Source organism: Zootoca vivipara, chromosome Z1 (genome assembly GCF_965207765.1).
Source record: "Zootoca vivipara chromosome Z1, rZooViv2.hap1.1, whole genome shotgun sequence".
Taxonomy (NCBI): Eukaryota; Metazoa; Chordata; class Lepidosauria; order Squamata; family Lacertidae; genus Zootoca; species Zootoca vivipara.
Genome location: NC_142583.1, coordinates 31,404,525 through 31,415,547, shown reverse-complemented (window position 1 = coordinate 31,415,547; position 11,023 = coordinate 31,404,525).

Genomic DNA, 11,023 nt, shown 5'->3' with positions numbered 1-11,023 from the left:
GCTGTTCAAACAAGCACGTGGAATATTCAGGTTGCAACCTGATAAATCTCAGATCTACTTCTGAGTCTCCCACCACAAATCCAAAGTGAAGAGGCCAGGGTTAATGGGTGGTGGTGATCTCATCTGGTTTTTAAAAATCCCCATGGTGAGGCTACATCTCCAAGGAGAGTCCAAAACAACTGGAAGGCACTAGATTAGTGAAGGCTGCATTAAGGTTTTTTCATCCTGTCTTTATGGCGACAGACAGCTATCAAGGCTGGTTACAACAATAATAAAACTATCACAATTAAAAAACAAACCACGATAAAAATCATAAATTAACAATCAATAAAACATCAATTCTTAACCTACTGCTTCTCATTTTTATCAAGTGATCCAGAATTCTGATATTATGAAGGAAACCTCTACTATCCACTTTCCCCCTATCATACATAGTGTTCTAACCTTGTCATGTCTCTCTTTAGTTATTTCCTCCTCAATTAAACAAAGCCCTAAACACTTTAGCTTTTCCAAGATGCTTAACATTCACGCACCCACACCTGACAATTTCAGTTGTTCTTCTTGGTACATTTCCCAGTACTATGATATCCTTTATGAGATGGTGCATCCGCAGTATTCCAGGCGTCACTGCAACCAGGTCTGGTGAAGAAAGATGGTCCTCCTCCATTCTATGTAGAACAGCCAACCATACTGAGAGCTGAATATTTATTCAATCCTTGTGATGGGTCACAGGGTCCTCTATTGCACCCCAAGGCAGCAGCTTATTCTGGGGCACAGGGGAGGCCACAGGTCTCAAACAGCAGCATCCACTCTCTCATTCCTCAGCATCTGCTGCCTAATGGTGGGGACAACCCTAGCGGCACTATAGTGTCATGGGCCAGGAGTCAGCTTCACCAGCCGAACAGCAGCCTGAAGGGGGAGAAGGCAGCGTGACTCCACCTACAGCTGACCAGTCTTCAAGGGCACAGAGGAGGAGGCACTGATGAGAATTATCTGGCTTCAGCCTTCTTAAGCAGAGCTTCCAGCAGCAGTCAGATGCTGGTAACAACGCTTGTAGTTTCTGGTTCTACCTTGATGGTTCCTGCTTGTCTTGACCCCATGACCACCGGATTCCCTGACCCCTGGACTGTCTGACCACATGGATGGCTATTCATCTGACCCTAGGACGGGCCTGACTTTGGATGCTGCCTCTGCCTCAGCATCTCTTCTGGTTGTCTGGCTTCCCACTCCACAAAACTCTGCACGTTGCTACTCAGCAATGAGACTACGACACATAGATTTCGATAAAGACATGACAATACCAGTAATTGCATTTTCAATCTCTAAGAATTTCCAATGTTGAGTTTGCCTTCCCACCACTATTGCTGTGTACTGAGTTGACTTTTCCAGCGGATGCTCCACCATGACTCCAAGGTGATTCACCCATTTAGCCATCCTTAATGTATATGTGCAGGTGGGATTCCTCTCTCCGCCTCTACATTAATCACTTTGCATATTCCATCTCTTTTGTCATTTAGCTGTCCACTCCTTCAGAATAGCACTTTTCTCGGCTTCTTCACTGTCTGTTTTGGAGTCCACCATTCCTGAGTAGCATGGTTCTAGATTAGGGTAGCTGACACAATGTCCTTTCTATATAATTGGACTCCAACTCCCATCCGCCAGCATGGCCAGTGGCTAGGCATTGGCTCATCCATTCTAGATATTTTAGAAAGAAAGAAAGAAAGAAAGAAAGAAAGAAAGAAAGAAAGAAAGAAAGAGTACTGATCCCCACAACCTAAGTGCTTATGTCATGGCTGTTTTGCTTATCCTAACAGACAGCACTAGTTGATTTCCCAGTGGCCTGGTTGGCTTGATGCTTATGTACTTTTCCGCACTGACTGGTGGAGTATGAAATGTTTGCTAAATCACTCCATAGATTCAGCACTGGGCTATGCTTGAAAGCAGTCTGAGGTGGCTTGGGGGGAAACGCCAGACAAATTAAGGAGCTCTAATGCATCTTGGAGTGGCATACTGAGAATAAAAGTAGTGAGCATTGCATCCAAACTAAGTTAATCAAACTTATTCCCAGAAGTTTCATGAAAGCTGTTAAAATGACTTCAGCTGAAGTTTCTTAACAACTGAGGCCACTCTCTGGTGAACACGAGCACAGAGCATCCTTAATAAGGCGTCCCAAATTTCATGACAAAATGAGGCCTGGTTCACATCTGTTGGTGTTAAATGCCCTGATAAGTCACCCACTTAAGAATTTTTGTGTGTTTCCTGTGGGAATCTTTTTTTAAAGCATACTGTGAGTGTCACAGCACTCCTTTGGCCTAATTCAGCTGGGCTCTTTTTATGCACTTACAGTTTAGGAGCCTTCCAGGTTGTGACCATAGAATTCTATCCTGTACAGCTCCTGTCTGTCCCTGATTCATTTAGTGAAGCTCATGCACGATCAGCAATGGATGGATTATGCCTGAAAAGTAAGAATACAAGTCTTTTAAAAATTATTCTTTTGTGCTCATGCACGATCAGCAATGGATGGATTATGCCTGAAAAGTAAGAATACAAGTCTTTTTAAAATTATTCTTTTGTGCGGAGGCACTAATAAATTTGCTGTGGGGAGCATTTGAGCAGAGCCCATGGTACATTCTAAAAGAGCAACAGGCAACAAAAGGGGGTGTATTTTGGAAAATGTGCTTGAAGCGCAGTGGTATGGTTGCATTTTTCATCTCGGCACTGACCTTCCTGACATAATTTAAAAATAAATGGAGCAAAGCAAATTACCAGGGAAGCCAGGCGTGTTCTTGGTTTGGCAACCCTGAAGCACTTGTTTATTCTACGGTGCTTTAGGGAAGGAAGCCCCCAAGGCTTTGTAATACCCATAACATCTGGAACAGGTAGGAACGGCTGACCTTCCTATGTAGCAGTTCCTCTAATGTTCTGGCAAACATGAGATTTTCCAGGGTTATTGAAGCAGATAATGATTTATGTATTCCTTTAAAGCACATTTCAGTGAGTTCTGAATAGAGTTCCATAGACTTTCAAGAGTGATTATGGTTATTTTATTTGTGAAGATGGCCAGCTGTGAGGAGGAAGCCGTGGTGGAGCCAGAGTGATGAAGCTGAACTCTACAACCATATGCATATGTACAATGGCACATTTTTTTTCAGCTGCTCCAGTCATGCAAACCACCTCTGGGAAGCATCAACTTGCAATATGGTCATGCCAATATAGTCCACGCATTACTTTTTCCACAGGGTTGTTCTGAATGGATGGCTCTGAAACATGCAAACTGCCTCGTTCTTAGTGGCTCGTCTACAATTGTGCTCCTTGTCCTGGTTTGAAGACATTTCCAAATTAAAACAAACAAACTGCAGGCCCTAGTGCTTTGGGAAGTGAGAGAGAGCTCAACTGAGGGAGCTCATGGAGTGTCCAAGCATCAGCATATTGTCCTTTGAGTTTCTCTGGAGATGTTGGAATGCCTTGTCTTCTGTGGGTGTCACTTTTGTTAGCTCTTCCCCTGAATAGCTTAGGCTCAAAATACACCAGGCACATTTGCAGTGAAACCCACAGGAATTTGTTTTCACTTCACTTATAGAGAGCAATGTACATAACCATAGAAAAGGATGGTGGAATCCATGACCACCCCTTTTATCAACTTTGGGCCTGTAGAGAGAACTTGTAGGCCAACAGCTGAGCCCCGAGGAAGCCATTTTACATAGGCATTATCACCCTTTACTGCCTCTTAGGAATGGCCCTAAGACATTGGGGGGAGGGGGGGAGGCACCCCAGAGAGCTGATTTTGGATATCATGAAAGGGCAGTGCCTTATAAACTTCCTGCATTTATTATTGCTGTAGTTTTACTGCTAGGGAGGGTGAGAGAGAGAGACACTTGTTGGATTTTCTAGCTTTGGTGCCAAAATAACTTGACTGAGGTGAAACAGGAAGTGAAACAGGAAGTGCTGCCCTGGCCTGCTGCTTTCACTGCCACCTATGGCAGAGAACTGGTGCCAGCTTCAGCACCAAATTATTGGAACATCTTGCCAATTTCCAGCGAGAACTCTTGTGCTCCGCAAGATTTCACTGGAAATCAGCACTGATGTTGACACCACTTCGCGGGGGCAGGCGGGGCACCTGAGGGAGCAGTGCTTCAGGGATTTCTGCCACCTGAGGTGGTGGTTTTACCCCGCCTAATGACTGGGCCAATCCTGGGCCTCTGGTGCTATGTGCTTTGGGTGGGAGGGGGTGTCATTTGTTGCCCTGCCTGAGGCAGGAAAATGTATTGGCCTATCCTGCTGCTTGGCTGAGCTTGTTGCTTGGCCAAGGAAAAAACTGGCTGCCTGCATACATATGGGTGGCCCCATGGAGACCCCACAGAGACTCCCTCTGCCTGCTCAGGAGAGGATATGTGTGACTTCCATTTTGTTTTTTCTCATGCCTGCCCCTTCCTTGCCTCTTATTGTTCTCATGAGCATGTCTTTTAAACTCCAGGCTGTGCCTCATGAAATTACTCTGCTGTCCTTTCTTCAGATAAACCTCCTTGGCAGGTGGCAGTTTTCACCTGAAGGCTGCAAGATGATTAGTTGTGGTGATAAAATCACAGCAATACAGATCTATGTTGCAGTAGAACAGACCTGGCAGGACAAACTTGGGCTGAAGATGTTTCATGAGGTGTTCAAGTAGACCAGAACATATTTATTACCTATTTCGCTGGCTGTTACCACCATAACTACCGGTACAGTTGGCACTGTTGCCAGGGAAGATAAATCTATATCAGGGATGAGGAACTTGTACCCTTGTCCCATATCTTATAGGACTCCCATCAGCCTCTGCTAGGATGACCAAATAGGGAAGGACTATGGGAATTGTAATCCATCAACATTGGGATGGGGGCACAGATTCTCCTCCTCTTAACTAGGCTCCAACTGTGGTAGTTAATACTACAGAATTAGCACAGTGGTTGAAACCTAGGGACCAATGAACTGGATAACTTGCACATCTGTCTCTCTCTGGCCTGCATTGGTCTACTACCACTCCTGTGTTATTATAATTCTTCTCCTTAAAAAAGAGAAGATTTTGTTCTCATTCTCCATGGACAGCATATAATTTCTTCAGCAAATTTGTTTTGAACAAGCTAAACTAGATTACTTCATGATCCCATATTCCTGCTCTCAACAACAACTTTTTATTTTTTGCACATGCATTATTGGGGTGCAGGGTACATTTGTGAAAATTTCAGAATTATCGCCGAGGGGGGAGAAGGAATTAGACGCCTGAAGCTACCATTCTAGGCTGTGATTCAAATGAAACAGTTATCTATTTTTAAATGGATATTTTGCACACCATTAGCCCAGACCATTAGCCTAGAAGGTGTAATAATGCTGAATTGATCCAAGTTGGATCATGTACAAATGCAGTTTACTCTGCATGACCACCAGTTTAATTTTGATTAATCTCTTACTAAAGCATTTCTGTGTACACTGTTCCATTTGCTTCACACAGGCTGCCTGCATACCAAATGCATGTGGGTAGCTTGACAACTTGGCTCAGAGAACAGAGAGTCATATGGTTAAACTTTCTGTTGGTGAATCCACAAATAAGTTTTACAGGTAGTGGAACTTAACATAATTTCATAAAACTGTTTGGAGTTGGGAGACAGAGCATCTTGCCTAAAGCAACTGCCATAATCGCCATTGCTTAGACCCCTCACAATACTAAAATTTGGGGTAATCCAATGAATCTGAATGTTGGAAAATTCAGGGCAGATAAAAGGAAGTAAAGTGGAACGCTGGTTCTCAAACGGCTTAGTTGACGAACAAATCCATTCCCAAACGTCGAAAACCCGGAAGTAAGTGTTACGGTTTTTGAATGCTTTTCAGAAGCTGAACGTCCGATGTGGCTGTCAGCTATGGTTTCCAGGATACCTGTGCCAATCGGAAACCACGCCTTGGTTTTCAAACATTTCAGAAGTTGAATGGACTTCCAGAACGAATTACGTTCAAGAACCAAGGTACCACTGCACTTCTTTGCACAGAGCAAGGTATGAAATTTGCACCCGCATGGTGTAGTGATAGACATCAACTGGGATGGCTTTAAAAGAAGATTAGAGAAATTCATGGAGGACAAGGCTGCTAGCCACAATGATTGTGCTGCATCTACACTGTGTGCCCCTGAATGCCAGTTACTGGGAATCACAAACTGGGAGAAGGCTGTTGTGCCCAGGTCCTGCCGTGAGGCTTCTCATAGGCATCAACTTGGCCACTATGAGGAGGATGCTGAAGCAGAAGGGCTGTTGGCCTGATCCAGCATTGCTTTTCTTATGTCTTAAAATTCATGTTTCCAGACAGATCACAGGATGTAGGGCTGTCCATGACACCTTTTCCCATAATGATTCTGCAAAAAACGTTTTTCCGTATTTTGCTGAATTCCTTAGATGCATGAAGGAAAACTCAAGTGCTAAATAGAAACAACACAGGGTTTGTTAGGCCTTTTTTTCTCAGCATGAATGCTTATGAACCAGAAAGAATAGTCAAGGTATGGCTGTAATAAGCCTTTGAAATCTATTCGTTACACAATAATGGAAGGACTGAGTTCAGGAGCTTTCATGCTTCTTAATCAAAGAAAAAGAACCAGGAAGGGGATGATGGAAAAATAGAAGAGACAGCATCATTAAACATGAACCTACCACCAGTAGGATTTTTTCTTTGCTCAGAAGAATCCTTATCTATCAGTGAAACCCTTGTAGTGACACAGTTGTAATCCTGCTACCTCATAGAGGTAGGCATGTTGAAATAAATGGACTGAAATTAGCCACAATTGTTGTTGCTTGGTCGCTTAGTCATGTCTGACTCTTCGTGACCCCATGGACCAGAGCACGCCAGGCACTCCTGTCTTCCACTGCCTCCCGCAGTTTGGTCAAATTCATGTTCGTAGCTTTGAGAACACTGTCCAACCATCTCGTCCTCTGTCGTCCCCTTCTCCTTGTGCCCTCCATCTTTCCCGACATCAGGGTCTTTTCCAGGGAGTCTTCTCTTCTCATGAGGTGGCCAAAGTATTGGAGCCTCAGCTTCAGGATCTGTCCTTCCAGTGAACATTCAGGGCTGATTTCCTTCAGAATGGATAGGTTTGGTCTTCTTGCAGTCCATGGGGCTCTCAAGAGTCTCCTCCAGCATCATAATTCAAAAGCATCAATTATTTGGTGATCAGCCTTCTATATGGTCCAGCTCTCACTTCCATACATCACTATTGGGAAAACCATAGCTTTAACATTTCCACATCAGTTTTTTTTTTAAAAAAATCCTAATGAAACATACAGGTTTTCAAGTAAGTGTTATCATTTAAAGTGTTGCCATTAAATAGGAACACCAATTGAAGCGAAGGAAATGAGTACCTAGCTCCTGCATGAGTATTTTGCTAATTCTCTCACTTCATCCAGGCTAATCTGTCATAATCTTGAAAGTCTCTTTGTCACCTAATTCATTTTGTCCAGATCACAGAGAGTATGACAATTTCAGTGGTGCTCTGGCTGATGATGTCATCACTCCTACCCACGAAAAACAGTCCTGGAACAGTGCTTCCCTATATTACCCCTCCACTGATAAAAAGGAGAGCTTTTTCTTTCTATTACGGTAACTAAAGCTTCATCTTTACCTGCTGATTTTTACCTGCCATGCAGCTTTTAATAGCTCTCTCTCTCTCTTCATGAAAAGGTGTTCCCCTTTAGATGAGCAGGATTGTGCTGTCCAAAACTGTGTGCAGGATCACAGCCATTGCAATCCCTGCATATACATTATATATTCCTGTTCATAACATCTGCAAGTTTTCTGATCTAAGATTTATTGCGGCAGCCCAAAGTGATCAACATTTCCTAAGTCGTCATTCCACACTAGATGTCACTGTTGTTCTTTTAAAGAAAAGCAGCCCAGGGAATGCTCTTACATGTTTTGCGTGCTGAAAAAAAATCACTTCACAACAAGATACTTCGGGGAGCATTTCATTGTAATGATTTTTTCTTTATTTAAAATGTTTATTGTGCTTGGATGAAAAATAAAAGCTTTGGACAAGGTAGATCTATCAATAGTTTCTTCTCTAGCCCTTGAATCCGTGAGCGGTTGGAAAGCTAATGCATTAGTAAATTCAGAATACAGTAGTGTATAGAAGAAACCTTTGCAGCAGTGAACAAATCTGCTAATGGAAGGAACTAGGAACATTGGGTCAAACTCTGTAGTTTGTAGAAGCATAAAAAGTGCTGTGTTGAAAAGAACTCAACAATGCTATTAATGTACCTATTCAAATATGCTGGTCGAGAACCGTAACAATAAACTAAATTACCTATTCAAAATCTTGCAAAGTAGCACCAGAACTCCCCCACGACTTAAAACAGTCTGTTCTGTGCATGGTGTGTGCGTGCATTTTATTTTAAGAGGAGAGTCATCTAGTTGAAGAAGTCCTCCATTTGGAGCTGTTCAGTCCAGGGCTGGCTTAAAGATCTAGAACCATAACAAGGGAGAGCAGAGGCACTTGAAATTAACACCTGGACAGGTGCAAACACCACCTGGATAGTCCTTCCCCCTATGGTGATATGTGTTGCATTTCTGTTTAAATTAGAGTAATCATTGATAAATTTGAATCTATACGTTTAAATTAGCACAGCAGTTTTTTATCCAAATCTTTGCCTTTGCCACATGAGGCTAATGTTTGTAGACCAGAGCTGATCCCACGAAGAACAAGCATGACAACATTGAGTATTGCTTTTCATGCTTAAAATGAGCACCTGATGATCTTGACTTTTAGACTTTTTCTTCCATTTTAAAACATAGATGGAAAACTGCATTCTTGGAGAGAGAAGTGGTGAGCTCCCTGACATATGATTCCTAAGTATTATTCTGCTATAGCAATTATCCTGAACAATAACCAGCTGCAGTGAATTAATTGCAACTTTCTTCAAGTAAAAACTGTGAATAGCAGATTATTGCACTTAAGGCAGGCATTTTGCCTATTACTCTTAGCTGAGTGTTTGGGCTAAAGCTGGGGGATAGGGAATACTTTTAACCAGGCACCCTATTTGCTTCTTGCATGAATGTTTGCTTCAGCAGAATTAAGGAGGATTCCAAATTAATGCACTGGCCACAACAGCACCTAAATATATATATATATTTTAAATGCAGATTCAGGCACAAGAAGAAGATAAATGCATATATTTTTTTAAAAAAAACTCCCCCACCTACTTTTTTCTAGTCTATTTCAATGAAAAAAGTCTTAGTAGTAGATTCCAAACTCAACAGCTGTGCAATATCTTTATTAATGGTAAAGGGACCCCTGACCATTAGGTCCAGTCGTGACCGACTCTGGGGTTGCGCGCTCATCTCGCATTATTGGCCGAGGAAGCCGGCGTATAGCTTCCAGGTCATGTGGCCAGCATGACAAAGCTGCTTCTGGCAAACCAGAGCAGCACATGGAAACGCCGTTTACCTTCCCGCTGTAGCGGTTCCTATTTATCTACTTGCATTTTGACGTGCTTTCGAACTGCTAGGTTGGCAGAAGCTGGGACCAAGCAACAGGAGCTCACCCCGTCACAGGGATTCGAACCGCCGACCTTCTGATCAGCAAGCCCTAGGCTCTGTGGTTTAACCACAGCGCCACCTGGGTCCAAACTCAACAGCTGTGCAATATCTTTTTTAGGAGCAACCAAAATGTCACCAAATAGTGAGCAAGTTTTTCAGCCGCTAGAACTCTTGATAAGGTCTAGAGGTCACAAGCAATTCAAAAGCTTGGTGACTATTTTGTGATAAATTTATTGTTTGATTGGTCCTAATAATGGAACCACTCAACTGTGGTTAGACCAGGCACCCCCAAACTTCGGCCCTCCAGATGTTTTGGACTACAATTCCCATCTTCCCTGACCACTGGTCCTGTTAGCTAGGGATCGTGGGAGTTGTAGGCCAAAACATCTGGAGGGCCGAAGTTTGGGGATGCCTGGGTTAGACGGACTTAACTGCCATGGAGTTTTTATAAAGCTTTTACCAAGGAAATGAAGAGGAAATTAGCAAACTGCTTGGAAGGCGGGCCACTGAGATATGTCAAACTAGACAATGAGGGGAGAAGTGTGTCATTTTGGCTAGCTTAGACTTGATAAGATTCTGAATCGATTTCAAGTGTCTGAAGCTGTTTCTGAATCATGCCAAATACAATTTAGTTTTGTGTGCAAGAGAGCATTCCTACTGGTATGAAAAGTGGGCCTTAAAAAATAAAATACAGCCAACTTTGCAACCTTATTTTATGGTCTTTTTGCAATATGTCTTGGAGACCCAGAGATGTGAGGTCAGGTGTGTCTAGTGTGGTCCTGGAGCAGCACAGTTCACTCTACCATCTTGAGATTCCAGCACCTTGTTCTGCTCTGTGCAGAGACCAGGCTTAACTCATGCAACCCAATTCTCTTACCAGCATTGGTTGAGCAGGTGGGTATGAGTATAATCTCTTCCAAAGAGGCTCTTCCTTAATACACGAGAGTGAAGCAGAGAAGTCAGCCTGAAAGCACAGGAGCTGGTTCAGTGGATGGGATATTTACATGTGAACCGCATGTAAGATGCTGCCAGCTCCATGGAGGAAGAAAAGAGACAAAGACATAGCTGACTACTTCATATTATATAAGCTGGGGAGGAACATGAATAATAAGCTCATACTGTTATGAATTTGTGGGTGTCAGACTCCTCTTAATCCCTGGATCAAGTAAGTGTTAGAATTTAACCAAGGCTTGGGGTGCTAAACTGGTGTGCCAGACTGTGTGCCTATCTCTGGACTCAAAAGCTAGTTAAACCTGTGATGTGATTGCCTGAAATGATGGGCTATTAAGAGAACAAAGGATCAAAGGGGCTTGGTGTGAGTTGGCAAATGGATGCCCCCCCCAAAAACAGATAAAGCCAGAGTTTAAAGTAGAGGGGAGAGTTGGGAATTATGTGACCAAGGAGCAAATCAGAAAGCTGGAAAGCCAGAGAGGCAGATAAATGGTTGAGCTCTGTTTGAATCTAAAACTGTGGCTAT